Source organism: Elaeis guineensis, chromosome 1, assembly GCF_000442705.2.
Source record: "Elaeis guineensis isolate ETL-2024a chromosome 1, EG11, whole genome shotgun sequence".
NCBI classification, from domain to species: Eukaryota; Viridiplantae; Streptophyta; class Magnoliopsida; order Arecales; family Arecaceae; genus Elaeis; species Elaeis guineensis.
The window spans coordinates 110,095,519-110,113,812 of NC_025993.2; the positions used below are offsets into that span (position 1 = coordinate 110,095,519).

The 18,294-nt window shown below is 38.0% G+C and overlaps 1 protein-coding gene and 2 pseudogenes across 1 annotated transcript in view; 2 read left to right on the plus strand and 1 right to left on the minus strand.

Annotated features, from left to right (window-relative positions):
- The window catches only part of LOC105038491 (probable gamma-secretase subunit PEN-2), a 31,542-nt gene that overhangs the window by 2,506 nt on the left and 10,742 nt on the right, over positions 1-18,294 (minus strand). The gene's annotated exons all lie outside the window — the stretch shown is intronic.
- LOC140858569 (uncharacterized) lies at positions 12,247-13,099 on the plus strand (annotated as a pseudogene).
- LOC140858567 (uncharacterized) lies at positions 13,388-14,583 on the plus strand (annotated as a pseudogene).

The following is an 18,294-nucleotide window of genomic DNA, read 5'->3' on the forward strand; positions in this document are numbered from 1 at the left end:
GCGATGAGTTCTCTTTCAACATGTGGCATTTATGCAGCCAAACTCTAGATGTATCCAGAGAATGCCTTCGACCACAAGGGTTCGGAATCCTAGAGGATTTCTTCCTGGCCAAGTTGAGACCTGAGACCTATAGTAATGTTCAATCCATGCCAAAAAATTTTCAGTTTTATAGACAATTGTATATCTTATATCATTTTTTTAAAAACATGGTCTTAACCATTTATACAAGTTAAATCAGGATAACTGAATAAGTCATATAGGGGCTAGGATTAGCAAGTTATGCAAGGATTAGAGGCCAATAATTACACTAATTATTTGGTAATCTTAGGTTGGCTGCCTTATTCTTGGCTAACAAGGACAGGTCCACATTTTCATTTTTAAGAGTACGAGGGAAAGGATGCACACACAAACACCATCTTTCTCCTATGAGTCACAATTTTGTAGGGGAGCAGGCTATGTATCAGGCTACTAATGCCATTTGTCATAGTCCCACATCAACTAATAAAAGGAGTGCCACATGCATTTATTAGCACACCCAACAGCTTAAACTTTTGGGATATGAGTCCATGATAGGTGTGTTAGAAATGCAGGCAATTACATGCATATATTTCAAAAACAATTTTGAATTAATAAAACAGCGGAAGGCATCTAGATTAAACCCCTTTAACCTAGCATGCATCAGATCTAATCTGTTAACTACCCGTGCCCGGATCTATGACATACATAATCTGAAATCAAGCATGTACAATCTGAAATTTAAGATATGTAGATCACATCTACGAATAAACTGAGATCATATCTCAATACCTTGTGCAGGTCGAAATATACCGCAGCTGATGATCGTGGATTTGAAGATTCCTTGAGCCGCACACGCATTCGACCTCCACAGATATCCATACGAGGCTCCGATCCGATCAGAGATATGACGATCTCACCGGGGTGCTAGCTCTCTTGCAGAGATCTTCTCTTGATGGCTAATCTGGCTCCTTCAGATCTCTCAGACTCCTCCAGAGAAGAAGGCTATTTTGGAGGAAGAAGTGGTGGAGGAAGAAGATAAATAGGAGAAACATTTTTCTCTTTTCTCTCTTCCCAACCCAAGGCCTAAAACCTAGAACTCTAGGATTTCCTACACGCCAAAAGGAGTCTCCCACACCTTTCTCATGCACAACCTGATTTTTCCTCTCTGATACTCGGTGAAAAGGTTTCTCATGGTGAAAAGAAATCTGGTTGCACACCAAAAAAAACATCCCATTTATGGTTGGCGTCCAAAAGGAGATAGGAATTATCCTTATCAAATAAGGAATCAAATCAAATTCAAACTTGAATTCAAATCGAATTTGAATTCAAACTTGAACTAACTTCCATCCATATCCACACGTGGAGAAAAGGGGGCGACAACATCAGATTTGCATGAAGAAACTTCACGCAAAAACCAAATTAGTGTGAAGAAAAGTCAGCATCAATAAGAAGGGTGGCACAAGGGAAGAGTCCAATCTGCTTTGGACTCTTGGTTGTTTCCAATTTGGTCCCATCCAAATCTCATTTGGTTAGAGTCAAATTAGATGAGTGAACCTAATCCAATTAGGCACTTAAACTCCTCAATTAAATCCTAATCCAATTAGGAATCTATTAAACCCAAGTCCTGATCAAATCAAAAATTAATCTCCCTCAGCGATTAGATCATCTTGTAACCTAATTAGGTCAAACCTAATCGAATCCAATTCGATTAGACTTGATCCAAACCTCATTGCTCAATCAAATTGAGTCAATTAGTAATCAAATTGCTAATTAATCCTCCTATAATTCACTAACTCTTAGTGAATTATTTTATTATAACTTTTGCATAAGATTAATCATCAATCACATTGACGATTATATCTTTCTACGATTCATAATTGTTGATCAACCATCTGATCAGATAAGAACCTCTTTTGTGTGTAACCCCATAGATTCTATTTTATCTGGTACTGAAATATACTGTGATCTCCATCTTAATAGCATCGAAACTCCTTTCGATGGGTTGGAATTATTCCAACTCCGTCCTTCGAGGGTCATCGATCATCAAGACGATGCTCGACAAATTTCACAATCCATAAGTGACACCTAGCAGTATGTAGTGACAACCCAGCAGAATAAAAGTATTGAACCTCTATGTACAGTTACCGTATGATTTAGTCCTTCTATCATGAGTTCCGACTTGACAGAGGTCATGAAAAACTCATCAAATCCCAACGTCAGTCATATGCCAGATTGGTTCGACTCGAATTCACTTGTGAATCCCATAAAAACTCCTTTCCAATATTCAAACTTGCTTCGACCGAAGATTTCTCGAACTCAATCTTGCGAATCATATAGGACTACTCCTTTTCTACCAAAATCGATAGATTCTATCTAGGTGCATCCTACTCCTAACAGCGAACCTGAACCCACTGAAGCCAACATACACCACAAGAACCTGAATGGCTAGGGATCAAGTTTAGGTGCAATCAAACCCAGCAGTCTCATTGCGAATAGCCAATACACCGCAGGTCAAAGGGCCACTCACACCACTACAGCATCGAAAAGACCACTGACGAGTGAGTAGACATTCAAGTGATTTCTCGTGATGGTCACACTCAATATAAGTTATTCTATAACAACCATCTGCACTATCACCCCAATATCTCCATACTGCAGACTCGAGACTCATCTGTCCAGAAGGAAGATGATCCGTGCACCATTCTAACTGAATCGATCACTGTCCTCCGTGATGATCCTCCGATCAGGAGCATTTAGAAACTAACCACTAATGATGTATGTCTCAAATTCTCAACATCTTGAGAATATACAAAATCATCTGTTAATTTCTAGGACAAATCATGGACACATAAAATATGATTGAATAAAAATATCTTTTATTAATAATAAATATTTTACAAATACAAAATTTGGCCCTGAAATTATAAAATATATCAGCTAACAATTGATTTCTAGAGCACACATCTAACAAACTCCCACTTGACCTAAAGCCAATTGGCCATATACCAAAGATCCATCTTCTCAAGGTGAGCTTCGATCTTCTACTGGCTGAAAGGCTTTGTCAGCGGATCCGTCATGTTCTGTGTGGAGTCGACTCTCTGCACCTCGACAAACTTTTTCTCAAGATATTCGCGTATGATGTGGAATCGCCGCTCTATATGCTTGGACTTCTGATAAGACCTGAGCTCCTTAGTAAGAGCTATGGCACCGTTGTTGTCGCAGTGCAGTATAATAGCATTCGATGGCATCACACCTAGCTCCACAATGAACTTCTTGAATCAGAATGCATCCTTAGCAGCTTCAAAGGCGGCAATTTACTCAACTTCCATCGTCGAATCTGCAATGATCGACTGTTTGGAATTCTTCCATCTAATCAATCCATCATTATCCAAAAAAATACACCTCGATGTAGACCTTCTATCATCGACATCAGACATGAAGTCCGAATTGGTGTATCCTTCCACTTTCAGCTTCGATCCTCCTCCAAAGATCAAGAACAAATCCTTAATCCTCAAGTACTTAAGAATGTTCTTTACAGCAATCCAGTGCTCTTCGTCTGGATTCGACTGATATCTGCTCGTGACACTTACGACAAAGACTATATCAGATTGTATACACACCATGGCATATATGAGGCTCCCTATTGCCGAAGCATAAAGGATCTTCCTCATATGTTAGATCTCCTCAGGTGTGTCAAGACACATTTTCTTGAAGAGATAAATGCCATATCTAAGGGGCCAAAAGTCCCCTCTTGAAGTTTTCCATACTGAACCTCTTCAACACCTCCTCTACGTATATTCGCTGTGAGAGTCCTATCATTCTCTTAGATCTTCTCTATAGACCTTTATATCAAGAATGTAAGAAACTCCTCCTAGATCTTTCATGGAGAATTTCTTTTGACAACCATATTTTGATCGATGTCAGCATGAAAATATCATTCCCAATTAGAAGGATGTCGTCCACATATAATACAAGAAACGTGACAGTGCTTCCACTGACCTTTTGTACACACAAGTCTTCTCATTTCTGATGAAATCAAATGATTTGATCACATCATTAAAGCGAGTGTTCCAATTTCGAGATGCTTGCTTGAGTCCATATATGGACCTTTGTAGCTTGCAGATCTTGTGATCACTACCACTGGATGTGAAACCCATAGACTGCCCATATAGATATTTTCTTCAAGATATCCATTCAGAAAGGCAGTTTTCACATCCATCTACCAGATTTCATAATTATAATAAGCCGCAACCGCAAGCAGAGTCTGGATGAATTTTAGCATGGCCACTGACAAAAAAATTTTCTAATAACTAATGTCTTCATGTTGACTATAATCTTTCGCCACCAATCTTGTTTTATAGGTCTCTATCTTACCATCCGAACATATTTTTCTTTTGCAGATCCATTTACATCCAATAGGTACAATACCTTCGGATGAATCTACTAAGATCCAAATCTGGTTGGAATGCATGAAGTCAATCTCTGACTTCATCACTTCCTTTCATTTCTCGAAGTCTACATCTAACATCGCCTCATCATAAATTTTAGGATCATTCCTAATGTCCCTATTTCTCACAAGGAATGCTTTCTCTAAATCCTCTATAAGCATATCTAAGTATTTTTTAAGAGGACGGAAAATCCTACTTGATCTACGAGGTGAAGGAGGTACCACATCTACTAGCTCATAACTGAGTTCAGATTCTTGGACTCGAAACTCTTCAGAGACCTCTTCGAGCTAAATCTTCCTCCCACTGCCTCCATCTTGGATAAACTCTTTTTTTCAAAAAAACAGCATGATGGCTCACAATCACATTGTGATCCTCAAGAAGATAAAAATAGTATCCCATGGATTCTTTAGGATATCCTATAAAATGAGCCCTAATTGACCTAGCCTCTAACTTGTCCGCCTACTGCCGCTTGACATGACTCGTATGGTATGGTAGGAACGGATTTATAAGAAATCCTATTCAAAAGATGAATAGCAGAAAGTAACGCATGTCCTCAAAAAAAAATTGAGGTCTGTGAAGTTCATCATGGATCAGACCATATCTAATAGAATCCAATTCCTCCTTTCGAATATCCCGTTGAGCTGAGGCATCCTTGGAGGTGTCCACTGTGAGACTTTATCGTTATCTTTGAGATAATTCTAGAATTTTTCATTAAGGTATTCTCCTCCTCGATCTGATCGAAGAGCCTTTATGAATTTTTCGATCTGCTTCTCCACTTCACATCTGAACTCTTTGAACTTTTCAAAGGCCTCAAACTTGTGTCACATCAGATATACAAACATATACCGTGAGAAATCATCAGTAAAAGTTATGAAGTAGAGATAGCCACCCCTAACCTGTACATCGAATGGACCACACACATCAATGTGCACCAAGGCTAATATCTCTGTGGTCCTTTCTCCTTGTCCTACAAAGGGCAGTTTGATCATTTTTTCTTGAAGACAGGACTCACAAACTAGATAAGACTTGGAAGTCAATGATCCAAGAAGGTCATCTTTCTTCAGTTTGTTAAATCTGTCCTCTCCTATATGGTCTAGTCTAAGATGCCACAAATATTTCTGGCTAATCTCATCTCTAGGTCTCTTAGACCCTACAGTATTCACTATTTGCTCGTTAACATTAACACTCGCATCCACATACAAATGATAAAATCCATCAATTAAAAAGGCACGTGCAACAACTTTATTTTCAAAATAAATTATGCACATATCTTCATTAAAATAAAAATTATAATTATCCTGTGCCAGTATAGATTCAGAAATCAAATTTTTACCGACTACAGATACATAATAACAATCCTTTAAAATTAAACTAAATCCTAACGGTAATCGCAAAGAATAGATCCCGACGGCTATAGCAACAACTCTTGCCCTATTGCCGATCTAAAGAGTAATTTCATCTTGTTTCAGCCCTCTAACTTCCTCTAGATCCTGCATAGAAGTGCACAAGTGTGCACTTGAATCAGAATTTAGAACCCAACTGGAAGAAGCGGAAACTGTTAGATTAGTTTCAATTATGTCCCAAAATCAATCGTCAGCTTGTTGACGGTTGTGCTCATTCTGTAATTGTATATTAATTATTCAATAATAAAAATTATTAGACTTTTTCATCACAAAATTATGTACATCTTCTTCAATGAACTCCTGTGTTATGATGAAGTCCTTAAGACTATTTAGAATTGATAAAGGAGATTCATCATTTAGTCCTTAAACTTGTTCGCGACCAAATGATACATTATTAATAGGACGATAGTGATATCAAGTGTAGGTCGTTGTGTGCCATATGGATTGATTGTTCTCTTAACCAAAGAGTGTGGAAACACTGATATAGTATGCAGGTGAAATATAAGAGTACATTTGCACCGAACGTGATCAATTGTAGAGCACTCTGCTGTCAAGAGTAGCTCGCAAAGGATGTGGCTATAAGTGTACCTCTGATCTGAGATCACCACGGTGACTTGCAAGCAACTCACTATGCTTTGGTGTAGGACTATCTGAATTTTTAATTCAGTAACGGAAGATTTTTGAGTACAGTCAAATACTTATTAAGTCGGTGTGTGAGTCAAGATGGCATTGATCTCTCCGAATTATAGGAGTTAATGCATCGCTGTATTTCAAATTTAGTAAAACCTTGACCAGGATAATCCATGTGATGGATTTGAAATGTTGAAATACAATGTGGATGACCATTCCAAGATTGATAGTTAAATCTTAGGTGACCTTGAACATTAAAGTCAAAGAGATGAATTATACGGTAACCACATGCCGGTAAGTTCTTGAATATTGTTTTGCAATCTTTCGACCTATTCAGACGTTGGATCCCATTGCTAGATGGTTGCATCGATTAGTTCAGAAAGTTGTTCCCGTGCTACCGGCTTAGGTTCGAACCTATGGGGTCACACTCAAAAGAAGTTACTGTCCAATCAAGTGGCTAATCAACGATTGAGAATCATTCTAGGGTGTAATCGTCAATTCAATTGATGCTTAACCTGATGCAAAAATTGTAATGAATTAATTCACTAACGGTTAGTAAATTAAAGGAAGATTGATAAGCAATTAGATCGCTGATTAAGCTCAATTTGATTGAGCAATGTAATTTGATTCAAGTCTGATTGAATTGGATTCGATCAAATTGACCTAATTGCTAAGGATAATTGATTTCTGATTTGATCAGGAATTGGACTCGATTAAATTCTGATTTAATCAGGTTTGGAACCTAATTGGATTGGGTTTAAGTTATCTAATGGGTCTAATCTAATTTGATTAGGATGGAGACTTAATTGGATAAAACCCTTGAGTCCAAACTAGATTGGACTCCTACCCTAGCCGACCACCCTTGCTCACACCCACAAGTTTCTCATCGCTAATTTCAGAATGGCACGAGAAAATTCAACGACAAAAATATTTTGTCACCCCCTCTACACGTCCCAAAGGATAGGATAATTTCTGGTTTAATTTGAATTCAAGTTGGACTTGGATTTCACTTGAAATCGGACTTTTATCTAAGTTCGAATTTGATTCGAACTTGATCCTTATCTCCCCATCCACACCATCTATAAAAAGGGCTGATTTTTGTTTGACAAAAAAAAGTTGAGATCTGAGATTAAAAAGCATGAGTTAGGGTTTTGGGCATGAGGTCCTAGGGTGGGCAGCCTATCATAGGCGTGTGAGCATAGAGGAGAACTTCCTTCTATTGGATGAGCGTCCTAGAATTGTTCTAGGATTTTTTTGTGAGGAAAAACCAAAGAGAGAAGAGTCTTCTTCCTTTTATCATCAGATCCTCCTCGACCATCTTCGAGTTCTGGAAGGGTCCATTAGATTCGAAGAAGGACGTAAATCAGCCATCCAAAAGGTCTTCACGCGAACTAGTATTTTCGAGAAGATTGATCAGCGTAGGACTTCGAGTGGATCAACCGTAGAGGCCGAACATCCTGTGCGGCTGAAAGCAACCAGCAAGACATCGAGATTCAGTCGCGGTGATCTGCTACCCGCGCTCAGGTGATGAGTTTTGAACTCGTGCTTGATATACATATGATGTATATTGTAGATATGATCTACTACTGCATGTCTAGATGTGATCTTGCATGCTGATTTTATTTTCAAATCTTTGTATGCAAATATAACATGTTATAGATCCTAAGGTAGGCATTGAGATTAGATCTTAAGCATGTTTTATAGATTAAATTGTTTAATCTGTTTTATTCTGCTACTTAAAATTTTTGAAAAATACATGCTATGCGCCTGTCAGTTTTCTAACAGTCCCAACGGCTACAGCAGCAACTCTTGCCCCATTGCCGATTCGGAGAGTAATTTCATCTTCTCTTAGCCCTCTAACTTTCTCTAGACCCTATATAGAAGAGTACAAGTGTGCACTTGAACCAGAATTTAGAACCCAACTGAAAGAAGAGGAAACCATTAGATCAATTTCAATTACGAGCAAATCAGACGTGCCTTCAGAAGGCGCATCCTGGTTGAGGACATGGGTAAATTTCTCGAAACTGGGATCTAATCTCAAGTTCCTGAACCAATCATTGTAATCGGTCCCAGTCAACCTATTGGTGTCAAAAATTTGGACTAGTGGGTGGGAACTCGACATGGTTATCTGCAAAGAGAACAGTTTCTAATTAGATGTTTGTACTTGGTAAATATTTGTTCTAGAAATTTTAAAAACAAACAAAGCTCTCACTATTTTTTTGAATTTTTCATACTCCTCAGGTAGAGAAACAAAAATCTATACGCGATCGATTTCTCGTGGGTACTGTGCTCCCACTGATCATGCGCATCTTACCTAACAGTTATTGATGAAGCACAAACCAATGAGTGGATAACACCTTGTCCATAGCTTTACTAAATAAGATGCAGCAGGTTTGGTCTCTAAGTCCTGTGGCCTCACCTAACAGTTATTGGCATATTTCTTAGTTAAGTCAAATCCACTGTTCACCAGCGGGCGCAAAGCCGTCATTGGGACCCTCACCTAATAGTTATTGGGCCCAAGCCCATCTCTACCCCGGGGCATCCAATGCCAATAGTGATTGTACCTTCCCGATGTAACCGAACCACTGTAACCAGTCGAGGATGATCAATGTCAGGAAGGCACCTGCATCTTTACAACAGTGGAAGACCGCTAAACTTAATATTTAATTAAGAAGATTTAGGTTCAAGTCTCGTCTAAGTCAGCACATCTATTGTTTGACTGATCAGGTTCAGATCAGCACAATCTCATATCTGACTAACCTAATCGGCATGGGTGAACACGAATGACCAAGCAACCATATTCAATCCTTAATCAACCAAATTGGTCAGATAAATAAGATTGATGGGAGGATCGCTGATGCTTGCCTTAGACACCATTTCTGACCAAGCATAGTCCAATTAAAAACCATCGATGAAGCTGCCATACTTACCTTAGATACCAATTGGTCAATTAGAATCGAACAGGTTAGCCTAGTGACTCGGACTCGGACCACTGAGCCAAATTCGGTCTTGAGTCAATCAATTCACATCAAAATGTGAATCGATGCGACCAACTATAACTAAACTCAACTTTGAGCCCCTTTGACCTAATCCTAACCACCATTGATTAGGTTCGATCAACTGCTCAAAATCGACAACGGATTCTATCCTGATCTAATCAATCCCTAATTGTAGTTTGATCGCTAGATCTAATTTATTCAATCCCTACCCAATCTCATATTTTATGCATTAAATTTTAGATCTTAAAATCTTATTTTCAGATCTATTAATCTTAATTTCATATCTTAAAATCTTATTTTCAAATCTTAATTAAGTGTATTATGAACATGGGTTTAGAAACAATTTCTTTACATTGTATCTCATACAATTTTCTATCTACAGACTTGAGTCGACTTACCCTGAAATTGAGTCGACTCATCACACTGAGTCGACTCACTCTGAGACTGAGTCAACTCAACTGTGCCAAACAAAAATCCTTTAGCCTCAGCCTGCATATTTGAGTCGGCTCATCTGCAAACTAAGCCAACTCACCATAATCTCGAGTCAACTCAAACAAAAATCAAGTCGAATCGACTCGATTTTTTGACTCGAATAAAAATCGAGTCCACTCAACAGGCGTGCCAGCCACAGATTTCATATTTTCAAATTTCATATTTTCACATTTTTTTTGCATCATTTAAAGTTCTAATTTAGATGTGAAACAATTTTCAAATCTAAACAACTTTATTATGCAACAAAAATAACAGATCCTAAGATTTTTGGATCTAGAATTTTGCAGAAAATTAAATTTTTTTCATTTCGTAGTTCTTCTTCATGAGACATCACAGTGGCACCCCTACACGCCATAAAAGAATCCATCGATTGGACAAGAGAGGGACTTTAATCCCTGCCATGGTTTTCGAAACCATCTCAAACCGTCCGATTCAGGGCATTCCGAATTAAACCGATGGCCAAACGGCCCGATTCGATCATGAAAACCGACACAGAAAAAAATAAAAAAAATAGTGAACCATCCGGTTCGGACCCAAATCGGGCAGTATGGGGACCGAACCGAACGGTTCGGCCCTATTTCAAACCGAACCGATCGGTTCAATTGTTTTAAGAGAGGAAAAGGCCTAAGAGAAAGCCAAAAGGCTTTTGCTCTGTTATTTCGATGCAGCAGAGACATCTTTCGTCCCTTTTCTATTTTAAGAACAGTCGAAAAACGTGCGATCAAGCTTGATTAGAGGTACGTATTCGATCCTAGCTCCCATTCTTCACCTTCTTTTTTTTTAAAAAATTCATGAAAAATAAAAAAACAAGAAGAAACCATGTCAAATTTTATTTTTTTATTTGATTTTAATATATGTTGTAGATCTATGGAAGATCTACACAATGATACTAAAATTATTAATTTTCGTTAAGTATATAAATTTTAAAATTAAAAATATATTTTTAAAATAAAAATTATTTTAAAAAATAAAATTTAAAAAAAATATAAAATCAGATTATGAATGAAGGTCTTACAAGCTACTTTTGACATAATTTTGGTGTCGATTGATCAACATTTTGATGCATCTTGCGCATAGTATTTTAGGCCTAAATTTCGAAAAAGAAACATTTTATCACTCTCCACGAACTAAGAAATTTATATGTAGCATAAATGATGGGATCCTACATGGGTCTAGGATCAATTTTCATAATTTTTTATTTTTTAATATAATTATTTATTAAAAAAATAATAAAAAATAATTAAATAATTCAAAAATATTAAAAAATTAGGTAAATAAAATCAATCATTTTTACATAGTTATTAAAGTAACATGCTTGTCAATTCTCGAGAATGGATCCATCACAAAAGAAGAAGGATCCCAAGCGTGACATTGGTTGGGAGCATGAGGAGATGCTCTCAGATCGGCATCATTGGAGATGTAAATGGTGTAGCATAGAATTCAAAAAAGAAGGGCTTACATGATTGAAGCAACATTTGAGTAACGGCTATCTAGATACAACTATATACCGTAAGTATCCACAGGAGATCGGTCAGCTCATGAAGAAGTACTTTGCTGATTTTAAAGTGACGAAAGAAAAAAATTTGAAGGCAAAGGTGGACCGTCGAGCAGTCAAGCTACCTTCTTATCACTTTAGGGAGTCAGAGAAAGAATAAGCATCTATTCCATCAGATGAGCAAACACAGATCGATGTTGCCATTCGGACGAGTTTGGATGATCAATAACAACTAGAGGTGCTGGCCAGACATCGATTTGGGCCATCAGTTTATGAGGGCGAGTCAAGCTCAGGGAGCAGTGCAGCTGAGTCTGAGTCAGCACAGATTAGGAGGACTTCTCAGTTAGAGATCCCGCCAGTAAAGGCACCAGCCATCTTGCATCCATATTGGGAGGATTTGGTGGTAGAAAGAAGTCTTCCAGGGAGATTCCAGAATGAGCTACTATTTATGATTTGAATCCACATGTCTTTTCTAGCAGAGCCTCCATGCAACAAAAGATTGATACTATATTGAGAAAAGATAAGAAGAAGGATATGTGGAAAGCTATTGGATTGTGATTTCACTTCAGTCACATCCCAGTAAATACAGCAGACAATTCATATTATCGCACTATCATTTCATCTATACAGGCTGCCGATCCAGTGTTGATTCTCCAGGATTTAGAGATATCCATGGTGAGCTTCTTGACAGCAATAAAAAGGATTTAGAGAAGTAGATTGCCTCTTTTCAGAGCAAATGGCCTGTGTATGGATTGACTATAATGTATGATGGTTGGACTGATCCTACTAGACGAAGCATCATCAACTTCTTGACATATTGTGATGGAAGAATATCTTTTCACAAGTCTGTTGATGTTTCAGCTGAGGTGCACGATGCCAGCTACGTCCTTAGATTGATGGAGGAGGTGATTGATCAGGTAGGGGAGCAAAATGTCATGCAGGTTGTCACAGATAATGGACCACAATATAAGGTTGCAGGAAAGTTGTTGATGGAGCAGCGACCACATATTTTCTAGACCCCGTGTACTGCACATTGTATTGATCTGATGTTGATAGATATTGAAAAGATTCGTAGGATGCAGAAGGCAGTAGAGTCAGCATAGAGCATCACCAGATTCATTTATAACCATATATGGGTCCTATCATTGATGCGGCAGTATGTTGGGGGCGATATATTGAGATCAGACGTCACACGGTTTACTACGAAGTATATAGCACTTGATAGCCTCATTGATGAGAAAGTACAACTGCATCAGATGTTTGTTAGTATTGAATGGCAGGAGAGCAAAATGCTAGGGCAGGCAGTGAGGGCAGCACTGTGGAGAGTCTAATGATGAGACAGTCATTCTGAGGATAGTGGCGGCTATCAAGCCGCTGTATGAAGTGCTCTGAGCTGTGGATGGTGAGCGATACCCTCAGATGGGCTTCCTATATCATGTGATGGAGAGGGCGAAGGAACAAATCAAGGTGGCAGAGCCAAAACATGCAAATGAGTAAATCAGGATCGTCGACGATCGATGGGGCTATCAGATGGGTAGGGAGTTGCACTTAGTAGGTAAGCAGCAAATCAAAAATTTTTTAAAAATTTATATAAATAAACTTAATCAATTATGACAATCTATGTGCATCTTACTACCTAAACCCGGGGTTCCAGTACTTCATACCTAGGATTGGCATGGATGAAGAGCTTTTGTCTGCCTTACGAAATGTCATAAACAAGATGGAGCCCAATGTAGACATCGCGGCTATGTATCCTGAGCAAGTAAGTTAAGTTCAGTGATGTTTATTAGCTTAGCGATGTCTTCAACAAGACATTATAACAAATGATTTTTTTACAGACAAATATTTAGGGAGGGCACAGATTCATTTGGAACTAATGTAGCGATCAGCAGCAAATCAAAGATGAATCCAGGTATATATCAATGTTTATTTTTATATTCAATCTTATTTTTGATCGTGCTGATTTTCAATGATTTTGCAACTGAATAGTGGGTGCATTTTGATGGAACAGCACGACATCTGAAGAATCTTGCCATCAAGATCCTATCCCAGACGATTTCATCGAGTGGATGTGAGCGCAACTGGTCGACCTTTGCCCTTATCCACAGCAAGCAAAAGAACCATCTAAAACAGAAACGCTTTAATGATCTTGTGTATGTGCACTACAATCTAAGATTGAGGCTTAAATTCATTCAGAAGGAAGTTCAGCTGAAGTACTCCGATCCGATTTGCAGTGATTTTATTACTGAAGATGAAGCAGAAGATCCGATGACTGGATAGATTATGAGTCAGCAGCAGGATCCAAAGCTTGATCAACCAGGATCACCTCAACGACTAGCCAGTTTTGTTGCTAGCGAGGCTGGGGTGGACGTCGAGAGGTGGGCAAGCAGGAACATTCCACTTAGACTTCCAGTCGATTTGCCACAGCATTCGGTTCACTCAGAATCAGAGACCAGATGGAGCTGAGATGGTAGCTTTTCGACTGGTCATGGATCTGATGATGGTGGAGGGATCGAAGGACAGGAGACGCAGCCAATTGGTAGTGTTTGATTCACTGATGAGTCTCAGTTCACACACGCCACGCAGGATAGGGACCATGGTGCATGCGCTGGTAGAGCCCGCGATGATACGATTTTATACAGACGACAGGATCCGCGAGATCATTCAGGACATGATGCAGCTACAGATGACCTCGCACATGGAGTAGGATCCATAGATATATCAGGTTCATTTTCATATTCTGGACCTCCTATCTGCAGCCACAACCACCCTATGATCCTTATGGATATGGATACGGTGCATCACAGACATCCTCTAGTGGCTACTATCTTATGCAGCCCGGAACACCTTATGGATCAGATTTTATTGTCAGTATATTTGGATGGGCCCCTTCACAGCCATACTATCAGTTCGAGGATACCGCTCAAAGCCAGGACCTCAATGATACTTCAAGGTTGAGTTATGATCCAGCACGCCAACCTCCTGGAATGAGTGCAGTGGGTTATCATGCTATGTGACTAGAAGGGTGGTCTGATGTTCCTCCTGAATATATAAATGATCTTGATATTTATGCACATTGGCGGTCGACCAGATTCTGATGATCGGTACGTATTTAATATTTTTAAATTTTTTAATTGATTTTAGTATTTTAGGATCCAATGACATCTAATTTATGTATTGATTTAAGTATTTTACAGTGATACAAACATTAATTTGAATACAAGCACCAGAATTATGAAAGTACCTCAAATTTTGTAGTTCGGATATTGCTAGTTATAGTTCGGATATCGCTAGTTAAAAAGTGATCAAAGAATTGCAAGATCATAGATATACTTAATAAAATTGAAAGAGAAAAAGGACTACCAACTTGTCAGGGATGTCAATCTAAACATCTAGCCTCTCCTTTGAATTATTTGTTACTTTGTAAAAAGGTAGCATTTTTTTTGAATACTCATTCTTCCTAAAAACACAATTTGGGATCAAAAAATAATTTTATTAATCAAAATTTCTCAAAAAATAAAAAAAATCATTAAATACTCCTAAAAAAAATGACGTGCCGATCAAACCAGCACGCCTGCCGTATCGTATGTCGGTACAATACCAAATCGATACCATATTGTACCGGCTTGCTTCCTCTTATGATCTGACAGTCTGGTGATGTACCCATTCCGAGTACTGGGCTACTAAGAAACTAAACTAAATATACATATCACATATGTATCAAAATAAATTTCAGATCTACGCATGCTTTTCCATACCTCATATATGAACAAAAATTCAGATCTAACTTAAAACATAATGATCATATGAAAAGCTAAAATCTAGATCTAATCTAATTTCAGATTCATTCATAAATCAGATTTAATTAATTTTAATTCAGATCTAAATCAGGAATCAGATCTATGCATGTCAAAAAAATCCGTAGCTCTGATATCACTATTAAAAATGCAGGCAGTTACATGCATGTATTTCAAAAATAATTTTGAATTAATAAAACAGCGAAAGATATCTAGATTAAACTCTTTTAACATAGTATGCATCAGATCTAATCTGTTAACTATCCGTGCCCAGATCTATGACATACATAATCTGAAATCAAGCATGCACAATCTGAAATTTAAGACATGTAGATCACATCTATGAAAAAATTGAGATCAGATCTCAATACCTTGTGCGGGTCGAAATACACCGCAGCTGATGATCATAGATTTGAAGGTTCCTTGAGCCGCACATGCGCTGGCCTCTACAGGTATCCACACAAAGCTCCGATCTAATCAGAGTACGATGATCTCACCGAGATGCTAGCTTTCTTGCAAAGATCTTCTCTTGATGGCTGATCTGGCTCCTTCAGATCTCTCAGACTCTTCCAAAAAAGGAGAAGGCTATTTTGGAGGAAGATGTGGAGGAAGAAGATAAATAGGAGAAACACTTTTCTCTTTTCTCTCTTCCCAACCCAATGCCCAAACCTAGAACTCTAGGGTTTCCTACATGCCAAAAGGAGCCGCCTACACCTTTCTCATGCACAATCTGATTTTTCCTCTCAAATACTCGATGAAAAGGTTTCTCACGGTGAAAAGAAATCTAGTTGCACGCCAAAAAAAACATCCCATTTATGATTGGCATCCAAAAGAAGATAGGAATTATCCTTATCAAATAAGGAATCCAATCAAATTCAAATTTGAATTCAAATCAAATTTGAATTCAAACTTGAACTAACTTCTATCCATATCCACGCGTGGAGAAGAGGGGGCGACAACATCAAATTTGCGTGAAGAAACTTCACGCAAAAACCAAATTAGCATGAAGAAAGTCGGCATCAATAAGAAGAGTGGCGCAAGGAAAGAGTCCAATCTTTGGACTCTTGGTTGTTTCCAATTTGATCCCATCCAAATCCCATTTGGTTAGAGTCAAATTAAATGAGTGAACCTAATCCAATTAGGCACTTAAACTCCTCAATTAAATCCTAATCCAATTAGGAATCAATTGAGCCCAAGTTCTGATCAAATCAAAAATTAATCTTCCTCAGCGATTAGGTCATCTTATAACCTAATTAGGTTAAATCTAATCGAATCCAATTCAATAAGTCTTGATTCAAACCATATTGCTCAATCAAATTCAGCCAATAGCAATCCAATAGCTACTTAATCCTCCTATAATTCACCAACTCTTAGTAAATTATTTTATGATAACTTTTGCATTAGATTAATCATCAATCACATTGACGATTATACCCTTCTACGATTCATAACCGTTGATCAAACATTTGATCAGATAAGAACCTCTTTTGTGTGTGACCCTATAGGTTCTATTCTATCTGGTAATGAGATATACTATGATCTCCATCACAATATCATCGAAACTCTTTTCGATGGGTTGAAATAATTCTAACTCTGCCCTTTGAAGGTCATCGATCATCAAGACAATACTCGACGAGTCTCATAATCCACCAGCAATGCCTAGCAGTATGTAGTTGCAACCCAACAGAATGGAAGTATCGAACCTCTAGGTGCAATTATCGTATGATTCAGTCTTTCTATCGTGAGTTCCGATTTGACAAAAGTCATGGAGAATTCGTCAAACCCCAACACCAGTCATATGTCAGATTGACTCAACTCGAGTTCACTTACGAATCCCTAGAAACTCCTTTCCAATATTCATACTTGCTTCGACCGAAGACTACCTGAACTCAATCATACAAATCAAATAGGACTACTCCTTTTCTATCAAGATCGATAGATTTCATCTAGGTACATCCTACTCTTAATAGCGAACCTGAACCCACCGAAGCCAACATACACCGTAAGAATCCGAATGGCTAAAAACCAAATTTAGTTGCAATCAAACCCAGCAGCCTTACTGCGAATAGCCAATGCACCGTAGGTCAAAGGATCACTCACACCACTGCAGCATCGAGAAGATCACTGACGAGTGAACAGATATCCAAGTAGTTTCTCATGATGATCACGCTCAGTGCAAGTTGTTCTCTAACAACCACCTGCACTCTCATCGCAATATCTCCATACTACAGACTTGAGACTCATCTGTCTGAAAGAAAGGTGATCCATGCACCGATCTAACTGGATCGATCACTGTTCTCCGTGATGATCCACCGATTAAGAGCATTTAAAAACCAACCACTAATGATGTCTCAAATGTTAGATGTATATCCTAAAAGCCAATTGTTGGCTGACACATTTTTGTTCTATGATACATATTTATACTTAAACTATTGATTTAATCAATAAAGAGTAAGTTTTCATTTTTCATTCAAGTGTTATGTATCTTTGAATCGTCTTTGAAATTGATATTATGATACATATTCTTAAGTGTTAAGAATTAGAGATATGTATAATCGATTCCTAAATTGCTCTCGATCATAGGATAGTCATGGGGACGATGATTCATCCAGATAAACCGGTGCATAGTTCGCTTCCTTCAGGATAGATGAATCTCTAGTTTATAGTGTAGAGACAGTAAACGAAAAGTGTGGATAATTATTAGAGAACAACTTATACTGAGCATGACCATACAAGAGATCATATAGATTTTTATTCGATCGTCAATGATTATCTCGATGCTGTAATTGTGTGATTGATCCTTTGACCTGTGATGTCATAGTTGCTCATAGTAAGACTGCTGTAATTTGATTATACATAAACATTAACTCGATTATGAGTTTTTATAGTGAATGTTAGCTTCAGTTGGTTAAGTTGTGTGAGCAATGTGTGCATTTATATGGGATCTATCGACCTTGATAAAGGTAGTCCTATGAGATTTAAGAAACTGAGTCAACAAATCTATGACCATAA